At 33.4% G+C, this 15,000-nt stretch overlaps 1 non-coding gene across 1 annotated transcript; it reads right to left on the bottom strand.

Moving 5' to 3' along the window:
* Positions 1-2,226: 2,226 nt before the first annotated feature.
* Positions 2,227-2,314, bottom strand: TRNAS-GCU (transfer RNA serine (anticodon GCU)). The gene has a single exon. It is a non-coding gene; the product is annotated as a tRNA-Ser (tRNA).
* Between the last annotated feature and the right edge of the window lie 12,686 nt (positions 2,315-15,000).

The raw sequence follows: 15,000 nt of genomic DNA, 5'->3' as shown, positions 1-15,000 counted from the left end.
AGGGATAAATAGATCCATTTATCTATGAGAGAATTATATTTGGTCCATACAATGTTGTCAATATGATTATGAATTTTTCATATAGTGAAACGAATAGAAAAAAATCAATAAAAAAGCTTAACCCCTTGGTTTGTTAGTTCATACAATGAATGAAAACTAAGCCCGTTAAGATAATCTCAAATCTTTTTATACTTTTTTAGACCCACTTTTTATGGCTTTCATTTTTTATGATGAATAAATTATTCATATAATAATATATATATTAGTTTTATTCAGAATTAATATATTATTTTCTATTTTATATACAGTATTTTTTTCTATACAGTAAAATTTTGTATTTATAAAAAAATTCGAATTTATATAATCGAGATCCAAATTTTTTTTCATAAATTTGTTTATTATTATAAAACATAATAGTTGTTCGCAGGTTTTTTTTTAGTATTCGTATCTTAGGAGGAATACTAATAAATCAAAATAAATATGATGGAAGTGAAAGATAAGAGTAGATAAAATTTGATATCAAGCTATATACGAGTCTTTCACATCCTCTTTTTTATATTCCAAAAAGGTGTAGGACTCGAGTAAAATAGAATACAAAATGTCGAGCCAAGAGCACCTATATTCCTATATAAAAATATAAAAAGTGGCGGATGAAAAAATCCACAGCAGATCAGGTCCTTCAATTCAAGTCGCACGTTGCTTTCTACCACATCGTTTTAAACGATGTTTTACCATAACATTCCTCTAGTTTGTGTAATTGATTCAATTATGGAATCATGAATAGTCATAGTTCAGTCAGTATATCGTAATCGATACCTTTTCTTTCTCTATGAATGGAATAGTGAATTTACGCGTAAAGGTTCAGTCAGAATTCAAATGAATCCCATATTAGTTTGAATAGAAATCTATATTTATATCTATAAATATAGATTTTTTTGAATTCGGTTAAAATAATGAAAAATAAGTTTATTCTTCTTTTCATTTCAATATTTTATTCTTAAAAAAGATTGGATTTTTAAACAGAAAGAGAAAGATGGTGTACAAAGGCAATAGAAGATTGATTCGGTAATGACTATACTCTGGGACGGAAGGATTCGAACCTCCGAATAGCGGGACCAAAACCCGTTGCCTTACCGCTTGGCTACGCCCCATTTCGCTTTTTATTCAAGACTACTAAAAGAGTAATATTCCTATTGGTTGTTCGTCAATTCAAAATTAAATATAGGTTACGTCGGTGCTAGAGTTTTAACACGTGTAGATAGCAAATAAAACTTACTTTATTGATCATTACATAGAATTCAATTAAGATATTGTATGAAAATATTATTTCTTTAATTCTCATAAGAGAATGAAAGGATTTTTGATTGAGTAAGTTCAACAAAGTCTTTTTAGACTATCTTTCTTTATTTTTTCCTTATATAAAAAATATATTAATAACTCAATCAAAATTAAATTATCCACAAGAACACCAATTTTTGTTATGCTTAATATATTTAATTTGATCTGTATTTGTTTTAATTCTGCCCTTTTTTCAAGCACTTTTTTAGTCGCCAAATTGCCAGAGGCCTACGCCTTTTTGAATCCAATCGTAGATGTTATGCCCGTAATACCTCTTTTCTTTCTTCTCTTAGCCTTTGTTTGGCAAGCCGCTGTAAGTTTTCGATAAAATGCAATTCTTAATACTGTTTTAAAAAAATTCACGTTTTTTGTTCTTCCAACAATTCAAAAGATCAAAAAATCTTGACGGCAGCCATACTAAATCTGGATCATTTCTATTTCCTAAATTTTATCCTCTTTTCCCTAAATGAAAGAACCTAATTAGATTCGAGTTCACAAAAAAAAAAATATCTAGATGTTGGTATGCAAATCTGTTTGAATATCAAAGATTCGACTATTATCTTAATTACAACTGACTTTCTGAAACTTTTTTTTTTTCTTTTTTGGTATCAAAATTAGATATTTGATATAAAAATAGAGAATCTATTCTCTTTTTTTTTTTTTAGTAAGATCTTGGAGATTGTGTAATGCTTACTCTCAAACTTTTTGTATACACTGTAGTTATATTCTTTGTTTCTCTCTTCATATTTGGATTTCTATCTAATGATCCAGGACGTAATCCGGGACGTGAAGAATAAAAAAGAAAGGTTTTTTATTGCTTTATTTAATTAGTGGAAATGCTCTAATTTTATTAGGATTTTATCTATTACACATCATCAAAAGGAGAAAGGGAAAGAGAGGGATTCGAACCCTCGGTACGATTAACTCGTACAATGGATTAGCAATCCAACGCTTTAGTCCACTCAGCCATCTCTCCGAATAAAAAGGGATACTTATTAGGTTCCATTAAACAAAAAAAAGGTTTGAAAAAGAACCTTCTCCACTTTATTCTTAAAAAGCTTTCTTTTTTTGTATAGATTATTCTTTATATTATATATATTTTTTCATTTTCTATATTTTATTATATATATATAAATTTCTTTTTTATTATATAAATATATTTATCCTCTATTTATATATATAATATATATATTACTATTATATAAATAAATGTTTTTGTTTTTATAGAACTTTCTCAGTAATTCTAGTTACATTAAAAATTTAGCTAAAGATTAGGCACGAACTCGAAAGAGAAATAAATAAAACTACAATCATAGAAATAGAGAATCCTTTTTTTTTGTCTCGTCAAAACACAAGTAAAAGATCTTTTTTATTTTAATAGCCTGGCCTGGTCAGTCCCCAGCCGGGCCTTTTTTTGTTAAAATTAAAAAGACTCATCCGATGGATTTTTAGACAAAAAAAGATTTGAAATAAAAAAAGTGGAATTTAATTCGCTTTTACTAATTTTATTAAGTCAACGCTAGAATTTTCTAATTTTTTTTCAGATTTTTTTATTACACCCCCGATTACTTTGTTCGACAAAAGGTTAATTTATATGCAATAATTGCATTGTAGCGGGTATAGTTTAGTGGTAAAAGTGTGATTCGTTCCTTTAATCCCTTTAATAGTTAAAGGGTCTCTCGGTTTGATTCATCTTCCGATCAAAAATTTTATTTCTTAAAAGGATTTAGTCCTTTCCCTTTCAATGAAAGATTCAAGGAAGATTATAGATTCTCGTAATTTGTATCCAAAGACTCTAATCAATTGTAAATTTGGATTATGAAATTTCGAAACATAATTTTTGAATTGGATGACTATTTACAATTCAATAAGTATAACAAGAGGATCCATGGATAAAGCTAGAAAAGTGTCTTTCTTATCGTAACTAAATCTTCAGTTCTATATCATTGTTTGGTATAGAAAAAATTGAAGCAAAATAGCTATTAAACGAGAACTTTGGTTTACTAAAGACATCGACATATTATATTGTTTTAGCTCGGTAGAAACCAAATACTTTTCCTAAGGATTCCGTTAAATAGAAATAAAGAACGAAGTAACTAGAAAGATTGTTCGAGTTCGCCTGATCTATCTTCTAGAAGGATCATCTATAAAGCAAAATTTTCTGTGAAAGTACCCAGACGGAAAAAAAGCTAACATAGATGTTATGGGTCGAATTTTGATTTCGTTCCCGTCTTTTTTTATTTGGGAAGTTCTCCATCCATCATAAAGGAGCCGAATGAAACCAAAGTTTCATGTTCGGTTTTGAATTAGAGACGTTAAAAATATAAAAATGATCGATCGACGTCGACTAAAACCCTTAGCCTTCCAAGCTAACGATGCGGGTTCGATTCCCGCTACCCGCTCTAAATTCACAATTGCCCCTTTTTTTTATTAGAGACAATTTTCTCTATTAGAATTGTCTAATAGCAATTGTGTATTGAATTCAGTTCAATACACAATTGCTAAAAAGATTTCGCACATTCTTTTTTTTTAACAATTGGAAAGTAAAAAAAAAAAGCGAAAAGCGTCCATTGTCTAATGGATAGGACATAGGTCTTCTAAACCTTTGGTATAGGTTCAAATCCTATTGGACGCAATATCAATATATCTATATTGATATTTATCTATTATTTCCATTTCTATATATTATATATAATATATTTTTATTCTATTTCGAAAAAAGCTAAGAAATAAATAGAATAAGAAAGAAATTCTGAATGCTTTAAGATTTAATATTAAACAGATATATAGTTATATACTTCTTTCTATTATATATACTTGACTTGTAGACTTCTATTTATAGATTATAGAATTTCTTAAAAATTTAATTAAAATTAAAGAGTCAAATTGACTAAAGAATCAAAAAAAAGAACGTTTCATTTCTTTTTTTATACTTTCTCCTGAAGTAGAAAACGTTCTAGTTGCTCTTGAATACCTTCTTTCAAAAAGCTTTCTGCTTCAGCGGTTAATGTCTTGGTAGAGGCTATGATTTCTTGAAACTGAGGTTTATTCGTTTTTAAGTAAGTGCGTAACTGAACGAGAAATTTTCTTACTTGTCCAATTTCTAATCCATCCAGATAACCATTTGTTCCGGTATAAATGGTCATTACCTGTTCTTCCACTGTGAGAGGGGCTGATTGGGATTGTTTCAGTAACTCACGCAATCGTTGACCTCTTGCCAATTGATTCTGAGTAGCTTTATCGAGATCAGAAGAAAATTGGGCAAAGGCTTCTAATTCAGCGAATTGAGCCAATTCCAATTTTAATTTTCCAGCTACCTGTTTCATAGCTTTAATTTGAGCGGCGGACCCTACTCTCGAGACAGAAATCCCTACATTAATAGCAGGTCTGATTCCAGCATTAAAAAGATCGGCGGATAAGAATATTTGTCCATCTGTAATGGAAATTACATTAGTAGGAATATAAGCTGAAACATCTCCTGACTGGGTCTCGACGATTGGTAAGGCAGTCATACTTCCTTCACCTAATTGAGAGCTTAATTTAGCGGCTCTTTCTAAAAGACGTGAATGTAAATAAAAAACATCTCCTGGATAAGCTTCACGACCCGGCGGTCTTCGTAATAGAAGAGACATTTGTCTATAAGCTTGTGCTTGTTTGGAAAGATCATCATAAATTATTAAAGTGTGTTGTTCACGGTACATAAAATATTCAGCCAAGGCTGCTCCTGTATAAGGCGCGAGGTATTGTAACGTAGCTGGGGAATCGGCCGTTTCAGCTACCACAATAGTGTATTCCATTGCCCCTCGTTCCTGTAAACTGGTCACTACCTGAGCCACGGAAGAAGCTTTTTGACCAATAGCTACATAAACACATATTACATTTTGACCTTGTTGATTGAGAATTGTATCTGTGGCTACTGCTGTTTTACCGGTCTGTCTGTCACCAATAATTAATTCTCGCTGGCCGCGTCCTATAGGGATCATGGAATCAATAGCAATAAGTCCTGTTTGAAGGGGCTCATATACAGAACGTCTCGAAATAATACCTGGGGCAGGAGATTCAATTAACCGAGATTCAGAAGCTGAAATCTTACCTCGACCATCAATAGGGTTAGCCAAGGCGTTTATAACACGCCCCAAATAAGCCTCACTCACGGGTATCTGAGCAATTTTTCCCGTAGCTTTGACTGAACTTCCTTCTTGGATCATCAAACCGTCACCCATTAATACAACACCAACATTATTTGATTCTAAATTAAGAGCAATACCTATAGTACCCTCATCGAATTCTACTAATTCACCTGCCATTACTTCATCAAGACCATAAACACGAGCGATGCCATCGCCCACTTGAAGTACGGTACCGGTATTTACAATCGTTACTTCTCTATTATATTGCTCAATACGTTCACGGATAATATTACTAATTTCGTCGGCTCTAATGGTTACCATGAGTATTGTCCTGATTCTTTTTTGAAAGAAAAAAAATAATGCCTATCATAATCGTAAGGAAAGGACTAATCAGTTATTTCTTTCATCGTACCAAACATCCCAATATTTGCATTAATAGTACGTAAATGTAACTCGTTACTCAAACAACTATTAAGGGTTCCTATAGCTCCTTGTAAAGCTTGTTGGAAAACCCGTTCGCGGACTTGATTAATTGTTCTTTGTTGCTCAAAAAGAATGGTTTCATTTTTGTAATTTTCTAATTGTTTCAAAGTCTTATAAGTTGAATTAATCAAATTTAATTTTTCTCGTTCGATTTCAGAGTATCCATTCACGCGAAACTGATCCGCTTCCGTTTCTACTTTACGCAAGCGAGCCCGGGCATTTTCTAATTGTTGAATAGCTCCTTCACGCAGTTCTTCTGAATTTCTAATAGTATTTAATATCCTCTGCTTTCGATTATCTAATAAATCATTTAATGAAAGTAGATTATCTTTCCATTCATTAAAAAAAAAAAAAAAGTTCTATGATCCCTTCCCGAACCAAATATGAATCTTTCGATTCATTTGGCTCTCATGCTCATTTATTCCAATCATTTATCAATTATTTATGAGACTTCCATTCCCATCTTTTTCATGCAATGAGCCTACCCTCTCCCGAGTTTTTTTATTCAATTCATATTCAATATATATTTATATCGAAAAAGATCACCAATCCAAGATAAAAATATTCGGAGGATTCTTCTGACCAATGAAAAATCAATAATTGTCAGCAAAGTTGTTTTTTTTTTTCTTGAAATCCAAAGAATTCTTATTACTTTATACGTAGGTTATCAATTCTGCATTATAAAAAAAGACTCAAAAAATTTTATCGACATGAGTGTTTTATATCGAAAAAAGTCTACCAATTCTTTTTGAAATTTTTATTCAGTTTTTTATTAGACTACATTTTTTAATTTTTTAATAGTAGAAAGAGTACCATGTTGCATCTGAACTTCAAACAGTTTAGCTTTAACCATGTTAATTAATTGTCCCAATTTTTGGTTGATAGAGAATCAAAGTAAAGCGGACTTACCAAAGAATAACGAAATGCTATGGTTCTAAAATATGATTTTTTTTATTCAGAAGTAATTCGCGGGATTATGCACTTTTTCCTAGTTATAGTGCCACTGGGTGAATCCAGCCTATTCTTGAAATGAACAACTCACACACACTCCCTTTCCAAAAAAGATCAATACACCGAAAACTACACTTAGATTTATTGGATTTGTTGCTAAAATATCGGTATTAAATCCGAAACTCCCGGCGGATGGCCAGTGACCCAAGTAAACGAAAGAATCGGTTAAATTTTTCATATAATCTCCTCTTCTAGCTAAACTATAAAAAAAAGAACTCTGTCCTTTTTTTTATTCTTTTTATTTTCAATAAAAAGAAATTTTAATTTAATAATTTAATTTACCTCTTTGGATATTTGTAAACAGAATCAAAAACCTATTCTATTTACAAACGTATTTTCCAAAATTTTTAATTTTCAATAATAATAATGAGACTTATTAGAATTAAGCTAGAATTTGAGACCAAGTTTTATGTCAAGTTCAAAAAACCTAAACTTCCTTTTTTTCGCAACACTCCTTAAAAAAAGTTTCTATTAAACTAAAAGAATAAGGGGAAGGAAGAAAGCGAATCGATGTGCTAATTCCCCATCCTCAAATTAGTCCTTCCCAAGGATTGTTGTCTCAATGAATAATTGTAGGAGTTAAATCTTGATAGAATTAAAAAACTACAAAAAAAAATCCCGAATTTTATGATTTCTGGGATTAAACAAAAGGATTCGCAAATAAAAGCGCTAATGCTACAACCAGGCCATAAATTGTTAAAGCTTCCATAAAAGCCAAACTAAGCAATAAAGTACCTCGGATTTTTCCTTCTGCCTCAGGTTCTCTCGCGATACCTTCGACAGCTTGACCCGCAGCTGTACCTTGACCAACTCCAGGTCCAATAGAAGCAAGCCCAACAGCCAACCCAGCAGCAATAACCGAAGCAGCAGAAACCAGTGGATTCATGATAAGTTCCTCACACCAAAATAAAGAAATAGTTAATGATACAATCATCAAATGACTTAGGACGTAATTCTAATTAAGTAATCGCTAAGATTCATCAAGCCAAAATAACCAAAAACTAGAATTGAAATAATATAATAAAATGAGTGAATCATAAGAATTACTTTAATAGTAGTTCCTATTCACGGGATTTTTAAAAATCCATAATATAGATATACGACTTTTTTATGCCATTTATTTTTTGTGAACCATTCTTTGAATTCTTCATTCTTTTTTTATCGTTTTTTCAGCCAATTCACAGATAAAAAGGAAGAATTTATAATCGAATCCCTATCTAAATAGAAATTCACAAAAGCATGTAGAGCAGATTCAAATTATATAGATCTTTAACTCATATATACCTAGGCAATATCAAATATCACATATACAGGTGTTTCTTACATAACGTAAACCAACTATTCTATAATTAATTGGGCTAACCTAAAAAAGAATATTTGAAAAAAAAATCGTTAATGATGACCTTCCATAGATTCACCTATATAAGCCGCAGCTAAAGTGGCAAAAATGAGAGCTTGAATCCCGCTTGTAAATAATCCAAGGAACATGACAGGTATAGGAACCACTAAAGGTACTAAAGAAACAAGAACAACAACGACTAATTCATCGGCTAATATATTTCCGAAAAGTCGAAAACTAAGTGATAGGGGTTTTGTAAAATCTTCTAAGATGTTAATGGGTAAAAGAATTGGGGTTGGTTGAATGTATTTACTGAAATACCCTAATCCTTTTTTGCTAAGCCCCGCATAAAAATAGGCTACTGATGTGAGTAAAGCTAAAGCAACCGTCGTATTTATATCATTCGTTGGTGCTGCTAATTCCCCTTGAGGTAACTGGATAATTTTCCACGGTAAAAGGGCTCCTGACCAGTTAGAAACAAAAATAAATAAAAACAGGGTTCCAATAAAGGGAACCCATGGACCATATTCTTCTCCAATCTGGGTTTTACTCACGTCTCGAATGAATTCAAGGACAAATTCAAAGAAATTTTGGCCGTCAGTTGGAATGGTTTGTGGATTGCGAATCGCTAGAACTGCAGAACCTAATAAGATAGCAATTACAACCCAAGAAGTAATAAGGACTTGGGCATGGATCTGGAAACCCCCTATTTGCCAATAGAAATGTTGGCCTACTTCTACACCAGATATCTCATATAACCCTTCTTTTATTAGTGTGTTGATGGAACATGATAAAACATTCATATTGCCCTCTGACAGAAATAAGAACTTTAAATTATTTTGATTGAAGATCCCCCCCTTTTTTTACTTATTTACGTTAATTTTATATTTTAGTTTTGGATCCCAACTAAACAAATCACACAATATCCCTAGTTTTTCTCTCTTTTTCTTTTGTACAATTAAGGAGTAGTAACCGATTTTTTTAATCGAAATACAGGGAGCCCCTCCCTCAAAAAAAATTGATTTATTTATCTTATTATTAATCAAGAATTTTGTATATAGCTAGAACGACCCTCACAAATTGCGAATACTAATTTGTTAAGAATGAATCGAATTGAAGCTATAGCGTCATCATTTGCTGGAATCGAAATATCCGCGAGATCGGGATTACAATTTGTATCGATTAAAGAAATGGTTGGAATTCCCAAAGTGATACATTCTCTAAGAGCCGTATATTCTTCTTGCTGATCGAGGATGATTACAATATCAGGCAATCCCGTCATATATTTAATCCCGCCTAGATATGTTTCCAAGCGAGATAATTGTCTCTTCAACACAGCTGCATCCCTTTTCGGAAGACGGTTGAATCCCTCTGTCTTTTGTTCAGTTCTCAAGTCCCTAAACTTATGAAGTCTTTTTTCTGTAGTGGACCAATTTGTTAACATGCCGCCGAGCCACTTTTTATTAACATAATGACACCGAGCCCGTATTGCAGCCCGCGACACTAAATCAGCTGCTTTATTTTTTGTCCCAACAATTAAGAATTGTTTTCCCCTACTTGCTGCATCAAAAACTAAATCACAAGCTTCTGATAAAAAACGAGCAGTTCTAGTCAGATTTATAATATGAATACCTTTACGCTTTGCAGAAATATAAGGTGCCATTCTAGGATTCCATTTCCTCGTACCATGTCCAAAATGAACTCCTGCTCTCATCATCTCTTCCAAATCGATGTTCCAATATCTTTTTGTCATTTCTTTTCACACTTAAAAAGGGGGGCACCCCAAACTAAAATAAATTTTTGTTCCGATGGAACCTTCTCTTGTACCGGGGATGGCCATTTATGCATGAACCAAGCCATTATTTTGTATTCATTATTATCTTTATTAGTGTTAACAAATTACCAAAGCAAATGACTACAGCAAACAACAAAAAATAAAATTCAAAATAGTCCGCTATTAGAAATCATTAAATCCTAGAAAAGTCAGATTTTGAAATAGAAGAGTGACAAAATTCCCTATGGTAGAATAAAATATCCCTCATATCTCCCTCGAATAAAGCTAAATTCTTTGTTTTTTTTTCCAAAAGAATGGTGGTGTGTTGCCGTGAACAATGCACCAATCCTTTGTTGAATCCGGTCCCGGCAGGGATCACCCCCCCTAGAACAACATTTTCTTTCAGGCCTTTTAACCAATCGATACGACCCCGAAGAGCTGCTTTTGCTAAAACCCGAGCAGTTTCTTGAAAACTTGCTTCGGATATAAAACTTTGAGTATTCAAAGATGCTCGAGTTATTCCTAATAAAACGGCTCGATAACAGATTGCTTCTTCTAAAGCACGCCCCGTTCGTTCTGCTCGTAACAATCCAATAAGTTCTCCAGGTAAAAAAACATTAGACATTCCCTCTTCGGAAACCAAAACTTTTGATGTTATTTGACGTACAATAATTTCGATATGCCTATTATGAATCTGCACCCCCTGGGATCGATAAACCTTTTGAATCTTATTAACCAAAGAAATACGACTTTGCACTATAGTTAGCTCAGCACCAATCAAGAATCCCCAAGGAATTCCAAGAATTCTTGTTATACACTTGTTCCAACCCTTAATCCGCTTTTCTAAGTTCAGCGATATTGAATCAATCGAGCGGACTTCTAACACTTGTTCTACTTTTGGAAGACCTTGTGTTATATCACCGGATCTCGATTTTTCATATATAAATGTAACTAATGTATCCCCTTCGGAAAGAATTTCTCTGTAATGCCCATGAACTTTTGCTCCCGGAGTAGCCAAATAGGGCTTAGCGGATCTTATTACTACAGAATCCCTTTGAACAATTAAAACTTGACCCGATTTTAGGTGCGGTTCTTTTTTGGCTATACATACATTTTCACAAAAAAATTGTCCAAGACTAATTATTGTGGACGTTTCCTCATAATAATTATGATGATAATTTTGATGAAGAAAATACCAATTCAATTTGAATGGATTCAAAACAACGTTACTGTTTGGGTCGAGATTAAAAATTATTCCGTTTTCATCGATTAAATACGAGTTAATTACTTGAAAAATATGTTTTAAGTTATCAAGTTGCAAATATTTAATTAAAGAAATCTGATTATACGTGAGTAAAGGCAAAAACAAATAAAAATTTGAAATTTGGGTGGCTGTTCCTAAGGGGCCTGACGAATTTTTAATTGTAATTAGCGTATTTTTTTTTATTGATTGGTTTATCACATTGTGATATTTTACATGATTAAATGGACCCATTCTAAAACAATTAGATGATGATAAAATTAACAAAGATTGGGATTCCTTATTTCGATTTAAGAACATATGAATAGTTCCGTGATTTTGTCTAAGTGATTGTTGAAGAATGCCAGCCTTGGGAGAAATCGGATAAAACGGATTCATCTGATCTGCAGAGATCAATCCCGAATCTGGCGAATTATTCCTTTTTCTTATATATGAAATATGGGATTTCACTAAGCCAATTCTTATGAAATCTCGAATCAAACCCTTTGTACTTACTTCAACAAAGAAAGCACGGACCTCCTCGAGGGAAGAATTTTTTTTATCTTGGTCCCAATTCAAGACTAAACAAGTTCGAACTAATTGAATACTTGTGTCAGAAATTCCTCGAGTTGGTTTGCCATTTCCATAAAGGATATAGTTGAAAACTCGAAGTTGAATATTATCCTTTTCCCGAAAGAGATCTTGTGGGAAGAGTGTTGCCAAATTTATACTGTCCGCTATCTCATAGGTGGCTACGGGCCGCACCAAAACAAAAAACTTTTTCTTGGTTGGTGTGATCCGTTGGACATAAATCCAATTTTTAAATTTTTTGGATTCCTTCGAGTTTTTTTTTCCTCTTCCTGGCGGTATCAAGATGCCACTGTGTCGGGATATTTTATCTGTCTTGTCCGGAAAATGGATATCCCCCGAAAATATTTTGAGTTCAATCCTTTTTTTTTTTCTCTCCACTCGGATCAACCCGCCGACTTGGCTTCTTATATTTAAAGTGAGTCGTGTATCGACTCCAATGATACTATAGTTCTGTACCATTATGGCAGAGGATTCGGGTAAAATGTGCACTTCCTCAGGAATGAAAAAAAAGCGATCTACTTTCATTTCGTATTTTGTCTTAAATTTTTGGACTCCTCGATACTCAATCATATCCTCTTTTTGGATGATTGAATCCGCCTTTAGAGCCCCATATTTAAGAATTCCGGAACTCTTTCTTCGGTATCTAGGATCATCAAAAAAAGCAAAAATACTATTTCTACGGAAAATACCATTTATGGGTATTTCAACCGAGATACCTGAATGCGGTATGAGTTCTTTCTCTTGCTCTTGAATCGATTGGAATGGAATAAGAAATCGATTTCTTCGCCTTTTTGCTAATAAATCTGAGTTCTCATGAAAAATAGCAGAATATATGAAATTAGAATGACTAGTACCTAAGTTTCCATTAAATTCTGAATAATTGGAAATCCCTAAGTTTTTTTGATCCGCAAAATCCGAACTAAAAAATTTTTGGCTCACTTGATCATTATTCACTGAGAGGCTAGAAATAGATTTTCTTTCGGCGGGACGAAAGGGTATGTTCATTTGATCTTGATCTTTATGGATCGAAAAAAGAATTAGACTAGATCCGCACGAACTTCCTGATAATATCCATAAATGACTTGTTTTTGGTAAAAGGTGGACATTACTATATGTAAATTCGGGTGCATGGGACACATCAGTACTCCAGTGCATTTCGCCCTCTGAGTCAGAATAAATATATTTTCTAACCCTCTCTTTAAAATGAAAAGTGTATGTTCCCTCGCGAATCTCAGCAATAACTTGTTCTGATTCCACATATTGATCATTTTGAACTAAAAGAAAACTTTTTGGTGGAATAGTCACGCTATGTATAATATCTTCGCTCTCAATAATTACAGATAAGTCTATATAACATAGAAAGGCAGGATGCCCGTGACGTGTACGTGTAGGATGAACCAAATCCTCATTGAATTTTATTTTTCCATTATAAGGGGCTCGTACATGTTCGGCAGTACCTCCTGTAAATACCCCGCCGGTATGAAAAGTTCTTAATGTTAGTTGAGTCCCCGGTTCGCCGATCGATTGACCCGCGATAATACCTACAGCTTCCCCCAATTCAACTAGGTCACCATGAGTGGGACTCCGACCATAACATAATCGACAGATCCAAGATGTACTCCGACAAGTAAAGGGAGTTCGAATAGATATTGATTGTGTTCCAAAGGTTATTAATCGATTGACAAGTCCAATCCCAAGATCTTGATTTCGAAAGGCGACACATCGGGAACCTATATATATATCGTCTGCTAAGACACGACCAATTAATGTTTGGATAAAAATTCTTTCTGACATCATCCGATTTTTATTTCGAGGACTCACAGAAATCCCTCGGATAGTGCCACAATCTGTTCTACGTACAACAATATGTTGAACTACTTCAACAAGTCGACGCGTAAGATATCCAGCATCTGATGTGCGTACAGCAGTATCTACAACTCCTTTACGGGCTCCATAGCAAGAAATAATATATTCTGTTAAAGACAGTCCTTCGCGTAAATTGCTTTGAATAGGTAAATCAATCATTTGTCCTTGGGGATCCGACATTAATCCTCTCATACCTACTAATTGATGTACTTGAGATGCATTTCCCCTAGCTCCCGAAAAAGACATCATATGGACTGGATTGAAGGGGTCCGTCATCCTAAAATTAGGATTCATTTCTTGTCGCAAATATTCACTTGTAGCATACCATATCTCAATAGATTGGCGTAATTTTTCTACCGCATGTACATTCCCATAATGATGGTGTTTTTCCAAAATCCAACTTTGTTGTTCAGCATCTTGGACAAGCCAGCCCTTAGAAGGTATCGTTAAAAGATCATCAATTCCTAATGAAATGGATGTAGCAGTGGCTTGCTGGAAACCCAGAGTCTTTACTTGATCTAGGATGTGTGATGTATATGCCATCCCGAAGTGATCTATTAATCGGCTAATAAGTCGTTTAATAGCAGTTCCATCTATCACTTTATTGTGAAATACCAGATTGGCCCGTTCCGCCATAAGTACCTCCATATTCTGCTGAATGGGATTCGACAATGAGTTTGAGTCAATGATTGCAAAACTTCCTTTTCTCGATCTTGATTTGCGTAGAATTTTAGGTCAGGAACTATGGTCCGAGTTGAATCGGAGAGGTCCGAATTCACACGGGTGTCCTAGAATTCCTTTTTTTTAATACCATATTATTAGGTATCATATGAACATGCTTGAGAAAAACCTTGTATAGCTTCCTCGATTTCTCGATAAAAAGAAATATGACCAACTGTGGTTCGAATATATATACAAAAAGTTTCTTTTTTTACACTTCTTACTATTAGATAGTGTGCATAAATCTCATGATAGTTACCAAAAGATTCATAGTGAACTTCGATAGGAACTTCTCTTGAAGCAATAACGCGTTGATCTAATTGCCACCGAAGCCACAAAGGACTATCTAAATTGATTCTTTTCTGTCGATAAGCTCCAATTGCATCATAGGAATTGCAAAAAAAAGGTTCTTTCGTATACTTAGAGTTTGTTTCGTAAATTCTTTCATTTTGATAGTTTTTTCGATTACATGGATTATATCTGTTTGCACAAATACCTCGACGGGTGC

Source organism: Camelina sativa, chromosome 13, assembly GCF_030686135.1.
Source record: "Camelina sativa cultivar CO46 ecotype springtype chromosome 13, ASM3068613v1".
Lineage (NCBI taxonomy): Eukaryota > Viridiplantae > Streptophyta > Magnoliopsida > Brassicales > Brassicaceae > Camelina > Camelina sativa.
Note: the sequence above shows the minus strand (reverse complement) of the source record. Positions and strands in the feature narration are given on the sequence as shown.